The sequence below is a fragment of the Macaca mulatta genome, chromosome 16 (genome assembly GCF_049350105.2).
Source record: "Macaca mulatta isolate MMU2019108-1 chromosome 16, T2T-MMU8v2.0, whole genome shotgun sequence".
In the NCBI taxonomy this organism is placed as follows: Eukaryota; Metazoa; Chordata; class Mammalia; order Primates; family Cercopithecidae; genus Macaca; species Macaca mulatta.
This window is the reverse complement of record NC_133421.1, coordinates 89,084,786-89,100,503: the sequence shown is the minus strand read 5'-3', so window position 1 is coordinate 89,100,503 and position 15,718 is coordinate 89,084,786. Positions and strand designations below refer to the sequence as shown.

The window sequence follows — 15,718 nt, the reverse complement described above, 5'->3', positions numbered from 1 at the left end:
GTCAGGCAGGGAGCTGACTCAACCCAAGCCCCTCTCTCCGAGGACCTGCTCCCTGTGTGTCCATCATAACTGAGCCGCATGCGATTGTGTGACTGTCCTGCCATGTGGCCGTCCAGCTGCCCGCCCTGGTGGCCCCAGGAGCCAGCAGAGTGGCTTTGGAAAGCTTGGGGCTGCCTGCATGCATACTACACACAAGGAGGGAGCTTCTCTCTCCTCCATCTGCGTCTGCAGCGCTGAAATACAAGAGCTGAGATGTCTAGGGCTGCCAAGTTTCATCAGTTCTTCTACAGCAGCTGGGGTCGGCCTCAGGGGCGCACGGTGTCCCCTTCTCCCTGGGTGGGGGAGGGGAGGTACTCTGAATGACCCCCAGGATCAAAAAATGGACCTTGGAGTATTTAGCCCCCGGCTTCGTATGGGGATCACTCAGGGTCCAGCCATGGGCAACCTCCTAAAGGCAGGACTCTGTGTGCCAGGGACTGGCTCTTTTGAACAGCTGGGCTTAAATGAATACAAAGATTCTACCAGGCAAAGGTAGGTGCACCTCGTAGGTGGCACTGGGCAGATTGCACTCCCAAGTGGTCTCATAAGTCACTTGAACTCCCCAGACTCAGAACCCCATGAGAAAATAAATTGCAGCCTGGTGGCCCTGGGATTGTTGTGGGTCTTCGTTCACATGCAGACTGTGGCGGTGGGCTGGGGAGGCTGCCCCACAGAACAGGCCTGTGCTTTGGCAGCTGGGGACCTCAGAAGCTCAGGAGCCCTCTGGGGACGGAAGCTGGACTGCGATGGCCTTTCCCGCTGCCCTGGCTCCCGCCACCTTGGGCTGCATCCCAGACCTACTGTCAGGGGGTTGCTGCCTGGCTCCTTCTGGCCAAATGGAAAGATGTCAGCAAGGAGCTACAAAGCCCATCTTTTCACCAGAGCCTGTTCGCACCAGCAGGAGCACAGAGGGTGTTCACTCTTCCCTTGGGCACGCTGTCTGCCCGGGCGCCCGTCCTCTTGGGGATCTGCTGCTTCTCCATGTAGCAGTTCCTCAGCTCTGCTAGACCAGACGTCCCAGGCCCGTCTTTACTGTTTCTGAATCCGCAGCCTGGAGCAGGCAGACAGGTGAACAGACAGAGAGACAGACAGACAGACACAGGCTTAGGAAACTGAGAGCGCAGGGAGACCAGAGGGGTGGAAGGGATTCACATGGAGCCTTCACCCTGGGGCCTGGACGCACGGGGCACGGGGCACGGGCCCGCCACATTTGCATATTGAAATTCGTGCTGAGGGGGCTTTGTGGGGAAGTTCTGTGTGTTAATCCACCTTCCTATGGAAAGGAGGAAATTATTCATAATTAAAAAGTAATAATAATGTGGTGTGAAGGAACTCGCTGTACATTACCCAGAAGGAAGGGGGTAGGGTGGCCAATCTATTTTTAATAGTCTCCATGGCAACAGAGATTTTGTTTACAGTGATTTTTTTTACCCCTTGTTCTTCAGCAAGGCAATTGCTGATTTGCATTTTATTAGAAAATGCTGTCGCAAGTCTCTGATATGGACAGGAGTGGGGCCCTGGAGGAGACTCTGGGAGGGCCCTTGAGAACCTGCCTGAGCCTCTTCTGGGGGCTTTGTGGACCCTGGACAGAATAACAAGGCCGAGGCCAGCAGAGCTGGTGGGGAGCTTCCTTCCACGGCCCAAACCCAGCTGGGTCCCCTCTGCCTGGTCCTGTCCTGCCCCTCCTGCCCCTGAAACACAGCTTCGCAGCCCCCTACAGGCCCCCGCTCCTACCCCCAGAGCCCATGCCACCTGCCCAGGGCACCACTACTCGCCTGTGTGAGGCTGGTGGGGCCACTTGGCACAGAACCCAGGCCCCAGCTGAGGTACAGATGGGATGGCAGCCGCCTGCCCTGTGGCAGCCAGTGCACATGGCTGCTGGCCAGGCTGCAGAAGGACGGCCCGGGCTGGGTGCCCAGGTGCGAGCTCTTCCTGGACCCTGTGGGCTCGTGGCCCGCTGCTCTGTGGGCTGCCTTCCAGCCCCCTCCCCTCTGCCCGTCGCCCAGGTGCGCACCTGCAGAAGGGTCTCTCACTGGGGTTGCAGCGCTGCCTGTGCCCAGAGCCTCCTTCCACCGGCTTCAGAGTCTCCACACTCCAGGTGGAAACCTGCTCCCCGGTGAAGTGTGGCCGTGGGAAGAGAAGAGCTCACGGCCTGGGCCTCCTGGGTGGGAGTAGGGGCGCTGCGGCTCCAGGAATTCCCTGCTGTTTGTGTGGGGCCGCAGCAGCCCAGGTGTCACTTTTGTGTTGTGGCTCCTCCCCACGTCCGTGGAAATTCAGAAAGCCTCTGGACACAGCAGGTTCTGGAAGGAGAGCCAGGCGAATGGTTGTTCTACTCAGAGACTCTGCATCCTGCCTTTGGGATAATTTGGAGTCTAAGTCAAGGAAATTGAGGAAGTGCAGCCTTTGTAACCAGAGCGGTTTCTTGACTGGCACAGAAATGGGCACTGCAGGGGAGGGGTGCCCCGGCCTGCCCTCTCGAGGCTGGGTCTGGGCTGGTTTGAGGTTTTTGTTTTGGTCTCTCGCATTTCAGAAATTTCATCTGCAAGTGACATTTGCGGGCAGTTCCCCTTCCCCCTGCTTTTAAACCAGCAGAACCTTTTGGGAAAATGCCCGATTTTCCTTCTTAGGAGAGGTGAACGGAGGCAGGGCAGAAGCCGGCTGCTTCCTCTGGCTGCGAGGGTGTGGAAGGCAGGCCAGGGGGTTGGGCGGAGAGGGGCTCAGGGTACAGAGTGGTAGTCACCCCTTTACCATGGACAGGGATCATGCCACACACACACACAAAACACTTGCATACACACCGCACATACATTCATACACACATGCACCATGCCCTCACATATATACACACATGCATAGATGCACACATACATACACCACACACACATCACGACACATGAATACACACCACACACATACACATGCACCATGGCCTCATACATACATACATGTGCATACACACACACCATACACTCATACATATCACACACAACACATGCATACACATCACACACAAACCACGTCCTCACATATATCGCACACAACACATGCATACATGTCACGTACACATTCACGCACATATACCACCATGCCTTCACACACATACCCATGTGCATACACACAGCACACAGCACACACATCACACACAACACATGCATACACAACACACATGCATTCATACACACTATACCCTCATACATATACACACATGTGCATACACACACAATACACTCATACATATCACACACATGTATACACCTCACACACATTCACACACATACCACCGTGCCTTCACACATACACAAATGTGCATACACACATATACACCACACACATATCACACACCACATGTGCATACATACCACACACATTTACATACATGCCCACACACATATATACACATGCTCATACATGCACACATACCATACACATACCATACACTCACACATATCACACACAACACATGGACACACGACACATTCATACACACCATGCCCTCACACATATACACACATGTGCAGACACACTACACGCAGATCACACACAACACGTGCATATACACCACACACATTTATATACACACACCACCCCCACATACGTATATATGCACATGTGGCTACATGCACACATGCCACACACTTGCATACACCACACATACATATACACAACACGTGCACACACGCTGCACACACATTGTTCCATATTTTCCGTTTAATTGGCCCCAGTATGAGCCTTCATTGTTCATTCATTCAGCAAACATCCCCTGAGTGCTCGCCCAGGGCTCCACAAGGCCTGGGGCCTGGCTTGTCCAACATGGGTTCTCTAGAACAACCATTGCATGCATGGATCACAGCATGAACAACTGCTACAAGTCAGGCACCATGGGAGACTGGGAATGAGGCTCTGGTCTTGCCTCACCACTGTGCAGGTGGAGGTATGGGGACCCCAGGCGGGCAGGCAGGCAGGCGCTTACAGCACTGAGGGAGGGCATGGCAGGGGAAGCCTGGGGCCAGGGCGGCCCCAAGGAGGGAACTGATGGAGACCTGGAGGGGAGGTGGGAGAAGGCTGGAGGCGGAGCCCGCAGAGCTGAGGCCAAGGCTGAGCACGTTCCCCAGGGAAGAGTGCTCCACACAGAAGGATGGTGCGTGCAGAGGCCCTGGGTCTGAGACAGCCTGGCTGCTTGGGGTAACTGCAGTTAATTCCAGAATGAGTCTCGGTGGGTTTTGGTGTTTGCATTTGGTATGAGCACATCTGTGATGCGCTATGAGGTGCCCCCCGCCCCCTCAGAATGCCTTGGGACACTTCGGTACAGTTCCCAAGCTGGAACACACACCTAGAAAGCAGGATGCAGGAGAGCGGCACACAGGAAGTCCTGGGAACATTCGATCCCATTACGTGACAGCATCAGCTCCATCAGCACAGTGCTCAGTGCCAGGGGCAGGAAAAAAATGACTGTGTTCAAGGTGCTTCCTGTTGCTGTTTTTATTTTATAGAGGAGGGAACTGAGGCACAAAATGCCAAGGTGGCTGGTGGAGATCACACAAGTAGAAAGTGGGGGCTCTGCACTCAGCCCGGGTCTCCAGATGCCCAGCCCAGCCGTGTGGTGCAGAGAGTGGGAGGGGTGTGAGCAGGTGCCAGCTCGTTCCCCAGCCTACAGTGAGCAAGCACCTGATGGTGCCAGAGGTGAGCAGCTGGTATGGGGGGCCTTGCCTTCCTGGGGTTGGCAGTCAAGCAGAGCAGCCTGCAAAGCAACTGAGGCAGGAGGGATTGTGGAGTTCAGGAGGCAGGAGGCACCGCCTGACCTGGGTGTGCATGTTCCACTGATGAGCAACAAAACACCTCCAGCTCAGGGGCTTCAGCAACACCATTTCTCTGAAGGCCGCTTTTCTGTCAGTCAGAAGCTCAGGTACAGCTTAGCTGGGCTCTCCGCTCCCAGCTCCTAGAGACCGTGCCCATTCCTCACCGCGGGACCCCTCCGCTTTCATGTCACCAGAGAAGAAGTTCCCCCTTGCCCCATCCCTTTCACCGTGGAATCCCCCGGCTTCCTTTTCTGTGGCCAGCTGGAGAAAACTCTCTGTGTTTCAAAGGCTCATCTGCTTAGGTCGGGTCCACCTGATAAGCTCCCTATCAGGGTCCACTGACTTGGGACCTTCATGACCCCCACAAAATCCCCTCACAGCCACACCTCGGTTTGTGTTTGGCTGAAGAACTTGGAGATGTGTGTGCACCAGGTGCTGACCTGGAACTCTGCCCGCCACAGCCAGAACGATGTGTGGAGACCAGAACCAGCCTGGAACGCAGCAGGGTAGACGCCGCTGACTGGGAGCGGGGGTATCTTATGTCCCAGAGGAACCCGACTGCCCACAAGAGACACTCCCTTGGCCTAAGGCAGCCAGGCGGCCAGGGCACTGTGTGCAGGGGGCCATCCAGCATTGCACACGCATGCTGAGCTGAGGCAGCGGGCACAGGAACAGCTGTTCACCGTCCAGGTGTGCAGAGCTGAAGGGTGGAGAGTGGCAGTGGAGAGGAGCAGGTGGGAAAGAAGGAGAGGACCTGTTGTCCTAAAAGAAATCACAACACATCCTTCCATCTACATTGTCTGCATTCCAAATACCACCCAAGATGCCAGGAGGCTGCCGTTCTTCCCTCCAATCTGTACCTTCCAGGCTGAGGCCACTTGACCCCATCAGCAGGGCCCAGAGGTGCTGGAGTAAGAAATAGGTGGATGGGGGTGTCTCTGAGAGGCCAGACAGCATCCCTAGAGCTGGCCCCCTGCTGCCTCTCACCAGTGCCCACCCCCCAGATTGACCCCATGACACTGGTCTCCAGGGACCTGCTTGTCCCCTCTGTGGGAATATGGGGACCCTAGCTGCCTGCCAGCTCCAGGCCTGAGGCCCACCTGCTCTGGGGTGAGACACGGGGCCTTGCAGCTGCGTGCCCTTGCACTTCACTTCTTGCTTATCAGTTTCCATATGGACAGAGGCAACATGCCACCACCTTCTGCTCATGGAGTATGGATTTCAGAAGGCCACATATCTACATAAGTAATAGGCAGCCACTTCAAAGGCCACAGAACGAAAATAAACCAGAAAATAGCAAGTGTTGGTGAGGATGTGGAAACATTGGAACCTTTGTGCGTTGTTGGATGTAAAATAGTTCAGACACTGGAAAATAGGGTGGCAGTTCCTCAGAAAGTTGAACATGGAACTATCACACAATCCGGCAGTCTCGCTCCTATACACACACTCCAAAAAGACTGCAGTGGGGGCTCAGAGAAATCCACTCCAAAAAGACTGCAGTGGGGGCTCAGAGAAATCCACTCCAAAAGGACTGCAGTGGGGGCTCAGAGAAATCCACTCCAAAAAGACTGCATTGGGGACTCAGAGAAATCCATGTGTGCATGCGTTTATAGGAGCACCATTCGCAAGAACCCAAAGGCAGAAACAAGCCAAAGGCCTGTCAACTGGGGAGTGGAGGCACAAAACATGGTAGGGCCACGCAAGGGAGTGCCACTGAGCCACAGAAAGGAACCCAGTTCTGATACAGGCTGCCACATGGACAAACCCTGAAAACAGTGTGCTCAGCAGAAGGGGTGGCCTTTTGTGTCTAGCCACATATTGTATGATTCCACTTATATGAAATACCCAGGATAGGTAAATCCACAGGGACAGAAAAGAGATTGGTGGTCGCTGAGGGCCAGGAGGCAGGGGCTGGTGATGGGGAGAGGTCGCTTAACCAGGTAGGGGGCTTTCTGTTGGCGTGATGGAAATGTTTTGGAAGTTGATGGAGACAGTGGTTGCATCATGGATTAAATGACACTAAATGATACACTTTAAAATGGTTAATTTGGGGTAATGTGAATTTCACCTTGATAAGTAATAATAATACAAGAATTACTTGATGGGAGAGACCATTAATGCAAGAACAATGATGGTGATGATGTTATCAGCTCAGTTTCACCTGTTGTTATAATTCTGGTTATTATCGTTATTCAGATGCAATTTGGCATTAACTCAGCCAAACAATGTGGGCCTCATTGGCTAAATGCATTTTAAGAATCTGCTGCTCGGAACAGAGTCTCCTAGGGACCTGCCTTCCATCCAGCACCCCCTTAGACACCATGTCTAGGTCTGTGGTTCGGGGAGCCCTGAGCAGCAGATGGGGAACCTGCAGTCTCGGAGGTTGCTGTCTTTAAAACCACAGCGTGACTTGGTCAGGCTTCTGGGCCCCCATCCTGCTCAGATCTCATCGCCAGCTGGTCACTCCAGCCTTTTCTGTGTAAGTTCTTCGGCTGATTCCGCCCCGTGCACTCACCTCCTCGTCTTTGACCTCATAGCTCAGTGCTGCACGGGGACCACTCAACCCTCCCACTGGTCTCGCCTGATGAAGAAGCTGTCCTCGGTGGGGCACTTCTCGCCATGATGAGAGAGATCATTTGGTAACAGCCCCTGCAGACCCAGCCATCGAGTGTGTGTCTGGGCCGGGTGTTCTGCTATATACGCAGCCTCCCTCCTCACAGTGACCCAGGAGGCGAGTGCTCCTTCTACCCCCACTTCACAGACCAGCAAACAGAACTCCGGAGATCAGAAGCAGCTTCCTGGGGTCTCACAGCTGGCAAGCATCCAGGGCAGGATCGGAAGTGGGGCTGGCGGGCTCCAGAGCCCACGCTGGAAACAAACTAGCTGGGACCTGGGTTCCTCGCTTGGCACGGCTCCTTGGAAGAGGAGCCGGCGTTTTGTCTTTGCATTCCGACTCCAGGCCAGTGCTGGCTGCATAGTAGGTCTTTATATAATGCAAACGAGTAAAAGAACCATTCTCTGTTGTTTCTTAGCAAAGAGGACCCTGAGAATGGGTTTTTCACAAGCCCTCTTGGAGGGCCTTGCATTCTTGTCTTGGTGTTACCCCCACCTTCCCCCAAGCCACCTTGAATGAATTCCTGCCCCCAGCCGCCTAGTTCTCCTTCCTCCTTTGCAATTCTGCAGAAGTCCTCCCCGTGCCTTGTGCCCCAATCCTGAGGGACCCTCTGTCCTCCAGACAACTCGCTCCTTCTGGTTTGAATGGAAGCCAAATGCAGAGCCTCATTTATTGTCTTGCATTGTGAGTTACTGCATGTTCCCGTCTTGCTCTCCAGCCAAATTACATACTACTTTGAAAGAAGGCAGGACAAGCTCACAGCACTCCAACGAAGATGCGGAAATACATCACACACGAAGTGAAAGCCCCACTCCTTCCTGTCCTCCCCCAGGGGAAGCCTCTTTTAACAATAGGACAGATGCTCCCAGACCTTTATTCAATAGTTGAGTGATTTATTTGTTCATTCGTGAGATTTCTATTGTTACTTTTACTAAAAACATGCAAACAGGCCAGGCGAGGTGGCTCACGCCTGTAATCCCAGCACTTTGGGAGGCCGAGGCAGGTGGATCACCTGAGGTCAGGAGTTCAAGACCAGCCTGGCCAATGTGGCAAAACCCCGTCTCTACTAAAAACACAAAAAATTACTGGGTATGGTGGCGGGCGCCTGTAGTCCCAGCTACTCGGGAAGCTGAGGTAGGAGAATTGCTTGAACCCAGGAGGCAGAGGTTGCAGTGAGCCAAGATTGCCACGGCACTCCAGCCTGGGCAACAAGAGCGAAACTTCGTCTCAGAACAAAAACAAAAACACGCAAGCATGCACGGATGTCGGTAAGCGTCAGCGGGTCTGCAGCTCACCTCACTCCACCATAGCTCCCCAGCAGCCTGGCGTGGAAGTCCGTGCAGATCCACCTCAGTTGCGTAGAGGAGTCTGGAGCCAGCTTTGGGTGTTTCTTTGCATTCCCCAAATATTGTCCCCCAAGATCCTGACTGCACAGTAAACATCCAACATTGCGGGGAGTCACCCTTTCCCATGGCGGGGGCAAGCCAGTTAAACAAACACATGCAGTTGCCCCAGAATTTTATGAAGCAAATTTTATCAACTGCTGGAGCCAATTCCATGCAATGTGGTCATGCTGGGAAGGTGGGACGTGGGAAGATAATGACACTCGGCGCAGCATCACGTTTGCAGGCGTGAAAGGAAACTGAGGGTACCATTTGTTAATTGTCCCCATCCTGATGGGACGTGCCTCCCTCTCCACAATTCCCGGCAATTAGAAGTGAATCAGGGATATCCTGGCGGGAGAAACAACAGCCAGGCAATGGAGAGGCCTCATCCTCGCCAGCCCAGGGAGAAGCGGGTGGCTGTCCTGCCTGGACACGGAGTGGAGGGTGTTGTAGGAAGAGTCTGAGACCCAACCAGTCCTGAGACATAGAGGCTGAGAAACGACCTGGCAGAGTCAAGATCCCCCAGCGGGAGCCATGGGTGAGAATTTTGGGGCTGAGGCAGTGCTGAGCAGATCCCATCCCTAGGGTTGTCAGCAGCTGGGAGAAGGAGCAGGAAGAGAGTTTGTTTGTCTCTAGCCGGTTTCCATCTTCTAAAGCAACGTAAAGAATGAGAAAATAATCTCTCAAAATAAGCTGTAGCTGAACGACACAGACAGGCATGTTCCCAGCATCTCTGTTCACAAGAGCTCAGAAATGGAAACAGCCCAAACATTCATCAGCAGAGAGATGGATAAATAAACCCAAGGGCGCTCGGAATATCACGCAGCCATGAAAAGGGGCAAGGGGCCAATACATGCAGGGAGGTGAATGGGCCTCAAAACCCTGATGTAGCATGAAAGGAGCCAGCAGTGATGATGTGCAGTCCCAAGATTCCATGCACAGGAAGTTCTAGGACAGGGAAAACTCAGAGGTGGTGGAGAGCAGTGAAGACAGTGGTTGCCCTGGGGGCTAGAGGTGGGAATGGCTGGGGAGGGGCATGGTCTGCATCTTGGCAGGTGAAGGGTTGCACAGCTGTGTGCATTTGCAGATTCATGCGTTTCTTTTTGTTGTTTCTTGTTTTTGTGTTTGAGACAGAGTCTCACTCTGTCACCCAGGCTGGAGTGCAGTGGTACCATCTCAGCTCACTGCAACCTCTGCTTCTTGGGTTCAAGCGATTCTCCCGCCTCAGCCTCCCGAGTAGCTGGGATTACAGGGGCACGCCACCATACCCAGCTACTTTTTGTGTTTTTAGTAGAGACGAGGTTTCACCATATTACCCAGGCTGGTCTCGAACTCCTGGCCTCAAGTGATCCACCCAAAGTGCAGGGATAAGCCACCATGCCTGGCCCAGACTCACGCATTTCGTTGTATGTCAATTTTTACCTCGAGAGGAAAAAAATGTAAACAAACGTCAAACCCTAGTTGATGATGAACACGCTGTAGTATTGGGGGGAAGTGCACAGACGTCTGCAGCTTACTTTCAAATGCAACAAAAATAACAAACTAGGTTGACGGGCGTCAGGGGGTGGAGACAGGCACAGATTTGTGATGCAGTGTGTGGAGAATGCCCCAGTTGCATCGAGCTGGTGGGGTGCGGCTGTCACCGTCAAACTGCTCAACTTTTCCGTGTGTTTGAATATATTGGTGATAAAGTGTTGGGGGAAAATCAGCTGTAAGATGAGTACATAAAGGGCTGTTTTTGGAGAGACCTGGGGAACGTGCTTCACTGTGGCGATTGCTTGGGAGGCCCCCATAGTCTGGGAGTCCCAGCATCCTGCCGTGGTGAGATGATCCTGTGCAGGTCTTCGATTTCCTGGAGTCTAGGCTAGGTATCCGGTCCTGAGGAGGGGACTGAGGCTATCTGCTTCTTGGAACATCCATGATTCTGGTCTTCTAGGATTTTACAGACTAGCTGGGAGGTCAAACACATAGAGAGAGAAGAGTTAATCGCCTAAAACTTGTGTGAGGTAGGAAGGCAGCTGGACTCTGGAGATGGACAGGGGAATGGCCCAGGCAGCTGAGGTTTGAGCATACCAGGCCACAGGGAGCCATGGATGGTTCTTGGGGGAGGGAGGCTATGAGAGCAGGACTGGGCCCAATGAGTGATTTGAGGCACCCACCCACAGGGGTGGTGATGAGGGCCAGAAGCTGGGTAGTGGGAGGGGAGGGATAGGAGAGTCCGTGGAAGCTAGTGGCCTGGATGTGGGCGGAGGAGAGAACGCCAGAGCTGAGACTGGACCCCCAGTCCTTCTTGGCTTCTCACAGCCTGGCCCTCTGCGTCCATCTGTGTCTCCTGCCATCTTCGGGCCAGCTGCATGACCTGGGCACAGAGGGCTTCGCACCTGAGTGGGGCCGTGGGGCCTGGGGTGCCCATGGGCTGGAGCTCCTTGACTCATGCTCTGGTCCCAGCTTCTTGCATCCCTGATGCCCGGCGTGTAGACTGGCTCACCTCAAAGAGTTGGCTTAGGTGGGAGGAACCAGTGCCTAGCCAGGCCCTTGGGGGGCTGGGACATGGAGGGCTCCCACTGCTGTGGCCCTGCCCATGCCCACTGCCCTCATGGGCCTCAGCCCTGTGGCTTCCCACTGGCTCGTTCTCTCCCCCTCAGGCTCCTTCAAATCTGTGTCGTCAGCTGAGAGTGGGGACAGGACACTGGAATCACCCTTGGCAGGGAAGGAGTGAAAAGAGAGGACCATAGAAATCGAATGTCCTGGGCCGGGCGCAGTGGCTCACACCTGTAATCCCAACACTTTGTGAGGCCGAGGTGGGCGGATCACGAGGTCAGGAGATCGAGACCATCCTGGTCAACATGGTGAAACCCCATCTCTATTAAAAATGCAAAAATTAGCCAGGTGTGGAGGCGGGCGCCTGTAGTCCCAGCTACTTGGGAGGCTGAAGCAGGAGAATGGCGTGAACCTGGGAGGTGGAGCTTGCAGTGAGCCAAGATTGCACCACTGCACTCCACTCCAGCCTGGACAACAGAGCAAGACTCCACCTCAAAAAAGAAAAAAAGAAAGAAAAGAAAACAAACGTCCGGGAGCTTGTGCTGGGGGAGCCTGAGAGGATGGGGCCTGGCAGGTTTGCCCTGACACAGGTGCCTGGAGGGTGGGCAAGGAGGCAGCGCACTGGGTGACAGGGGACAAGCCCCACCCCGCCCGAGCCAGGAAAGCCGCCAGCCATGAAGCTGTCTGGGACATTCCCACTATAGCACAGCCCTCAGTGGCTGGACCTGTGGGGCTGTGGAAGCTGGCCTGTGGGGTGGGTGGCTGACGGGAGTGGAAGTCCGTGGTGGGGCTGTGTTCGTGGATTATTCCTGAGTTCTGGAGTCTGGAAGTCAGGCTTACCCACCTGTTGGTGATAGGTGTCCCTGACAGAGGTGCCCATCCACAGGAGTGCCTGGGGGTGGGGACCAAGCCTGAACCCCCATGGGGAGCTGTCCCTCTCTCATTCGCACAGAGCCCTGACCTCAGTGGCAGCCCTGCTGCGGGGACCTGGCCCCACCTTAGGGGTGTGGGCCTTGCCAGCCAAGGACTTTCTAGGATAGCCTGGCAAGCCAAGGGGCGACCAGTAGGCTCTCAGCCATCAGGAGAACATACACGGTTGTGCGGGGGGTGTCTTACTTTTCACCGCCCCTCCCCAAGCACCAAGGGAGACCCGTTCAGGGCCCCAGCAAGGGGAGGGGAGCCAAGTCTCCCTCCTTCTCCCGGCTGCAGTCCTCTCCCAGCAAGGCCACTGCCTCCCTTCTGAGATGAGAAAGGGTCCAGAGGTTAGGGTGCCTGGCGGGAGGGTCAGCCGTTCCCACAGCAGAGCAGATAGAGACCTTCAGCATGATCTGATGGCAATCCTGATGAGCCCTCTCTTTGCTGGGTACATCCAGTGGGTCAGGCTCCTGCTGAGAACTTGGCCAGCAACCTCGGGGCAGCCCCACGACATCCGGGAGGTGCTGCTCACACCCCCATAGTAGAGATGAGAAAACTGAGGATTCAAGCTGGATCCGGGTCAGAGGTAGAGGGTGGGCTGGCTCTGACCCTGGGCTGTCCGACTCCAAACCCGTGCTCTGAAATCCTATCCCATCGCCCAGCACTGATCCTTCACCTGGTCCTCCCATCGTCCAGCCTCCTGTTTCACAGACAAGGAGACTGAGAGCCAAACATGATAGCCAGTCGTGGAGCTCAGCATCCAGGCCCCGGCCCACCCTTTCCTGTGCAGTGGGGTCCCCACCACCCCACGTGGCTCCTGCTTTGTCTGTGTCTGCCCTGCGGGGCCCCCTGCACCCACTCCAGCGGGAGCCCTACAGCTTCTCAGGGAATCGTTAATCCCCGTCAGCACAAGCAAACAAACTCCCCGCTCCATTTATTTCACAGGGCTCCCAATTTAATTAGGTTTTCCAGTTTTCCGCCTGTCCTGGGCCAATCACTCCTTAAAACAGTGGAGAATTCATTTGCACCTGCTGTCAGAAAGCGTCTCTCCCCAGTTAGAAAAATAATTAAGCCATCATCACACATCAGGGGTAATGAATCACCATTTTTCATTCAGTTCGCAGGTCGTTTGTTTTCTTCTGCACTGGCAAAGGAGGTGCAAACTAAATTTGAGCAGCTGCCAAGTGGATCCTGCCTCCCTTGCAGAGCCCCTTCCCTTTTTCTCTCTCCGGAGACCCCTTTCCTCCTTGAGCAGTGCCGTGGGGACAGCAGCCTCTGGGCATGCCCAGCTCTGCCTGGGTCCTCCGCCCTGGGCTCCTGCTTGTGGGTCACAGAGAGTCCCCCGCTTCTGCTCTTTCTCAGGTGTGACTCCCAGGTGGCTACTCTGCAGGTAACGTGGAAGGTCTCACCTGTAAGAGAGCTGTATGCGGTTCCTGCGGCCACTGGAACAGATGACCGCAACTGCGTGGCTTCAACAGCAGCATTTATGCCCTCACAGCTCAGGAGGCCAGAGTCCAGGATCAAGACAGGGTCGTACTCCCTTAGGAGGCTCCAGGGGAGAGTCCTCCCCAGCCTTTCCCATCTTCTGTGGTTCCGGCAGTCTCTGACTTGTACACGCATCATCCTGACATCTGCCTCCATTATCACAGGACTGCCTCTCTCTGTGTCCTTGTGTGTCAGATCTCCCTGGCCTTTCTCTGTCCCTGTCGTTGGGTTCAGGACCCACCTTAATCCAGGATGATCGCTTCTCAAGATCCTTAATGTGATTACATCTGCAAAGACCTTCTTTCCGAATAAGGTCCCATTTACAGGTCCTGGAAGGTTAGGACTTGGACGTATCTTTCTTGGGGGAGGAAGTCACAGTTCAACCCACTCCAGGGTGAAATTATTTACCCTCGAGGCTGTTGGACTTACCAGATGCCCCACATCTGGATACCTCCAGGGTCCTGGGAGACCCTTTACCCAGATGTTCCCAATAATCTGACCCCAAGCTCCAGAACGCCCCATGGCCGGACAGGAGGGCCAGAGGCTGGGGCTGCCGTATCTGGAGCCAGTTGTCAGCCCCACAGTGATATCTGAGTGGGTGCAGACCATGAATGACTGGACCAGATGCCCTGGGTCTCACAGAGCGGACACCCCGTGTAGGAACTTACAGACCTGTCACGGGGCAGGCTCAGCGAATGTCCAAACACAGGCCACGGGATCGGGGTAAAGGGAGAAATGATCCGGGGAATACTGGAGTGTTGTCTCCTTTAAAAGTGAAACAAAAGAAATAGTTCCCCTCTCCCATTCCCTCCCCTCTCCCTCTGCACTGAAGGCAGGGTCTCACGTGCACACTGGGAACACACGAAGGACCAGGACGGGGAATAAGTCGTTTGCATTTTGTAGACTCTCTCAAGGTGGTGTCATTGATTGGCTGATGGGTTGACTGTACCCCTGGATCATGAAGGAGTCGTTTTGGGGGGGCTAACTGGCTCTTCTTATTTTTATTTTTATTTTTTTCCTTTCTTCCTATTTGGCTTGAAGTTGACCTATTTTAAAGTGGTAGTAGCCCCGTTCTACCACCTGGTGGCGCGCGTGAGCAGCAGCGTGCGCAGGGGCGTGGCTCCCGCCTCTCAGGGCTCCTTTCCCAGACGCTGGCTGTGAGTGGAACCTGACAGCGGAGCCCTGAAGTTCTTATCTTCCTCTTTGATGGTGCCTGTGTGAATCCATCTCCCCTGCTGAACCGCTGTCATTCTAGAAGCAGCTCCAGAAGCGAGCCCTAGCGTGGCTGACTGCTCTGCAGGGCAGCGCTGGAGAGGCTCTGCGTCTGTGAATTTAAAAATGAGCACACCCGGATCTCTGGCTTTGGAAGTAGGGTTGTGAAGACGTGTTTTTCTGTTTTGTCTCGATTTTGTTCAGAGGAGGATCTCTTGGCACAGGGATGCTAGCTAGGCTGTCTGTAGACACATCCACGAGTTCCCCAGGTGGCAAGGTGTTGTGGCAGCTTTGGGAGGGGCTGGCCCAGCTTAGGAGAGTGTGGGAACTTCGGTTTTGGCTTCAGAGGTGGCCTGACTCTGACGCAGAGACTCTCCCAGGTCAGGGCAGTGCCGGGGCCGACAGGTGCCCCCAACAAGGGGCGAGTCCAGCTCCCACCTCTCAGTCAACGGGCGTTAGAGCAGGAGCTGCTGCATTTGGGATACCCTGCTTACCGCCGCATCTTCCTAGTGTGTCTGAGCCTTCTGCATTCTTAACATCTTTGGTTAATTCCTGGGTCACATGTGAACTCACTTCACCCACCCCCAACACCTTGTGAGGTGGGTGTTATGGGTGAACTGTGTCTCTCTAAGATAAGTTGAAGCGCCAACCCCTGGTACCTGTGAATGTGACCTTATTTGGAAACAGCCTTTGCGGTTGTAATCAGGTAAAGATGAGATCATCAGCGTGAA

The 15,718-nt window shown here is 54.5% G+C and overlaps 1 protein-coding gene and 1 non-coding gene across 39 annotated transcripts in view; both read left to right on the top strand.

Annotated features, from left to right (window-relative positions):
• Positions 1–15,718, top strand: part of RBFOX3 (RNA binding fox-1 homolog 3) — a 523,127-nt gene that overhangs the window by 194,611 nt on the left and 312,798 nt on the right. The gene's annotated exons all lie outside the window — the stretch shown is intronic.
• On the top strand, positions 13,646–13,708 carry MIR7166 (microRNA mir-7166). Its single transcript, NR_128342.1, has one exon. It is a non-coding gene; the product is annotated as a microRNA mir-7166 (primary transcript).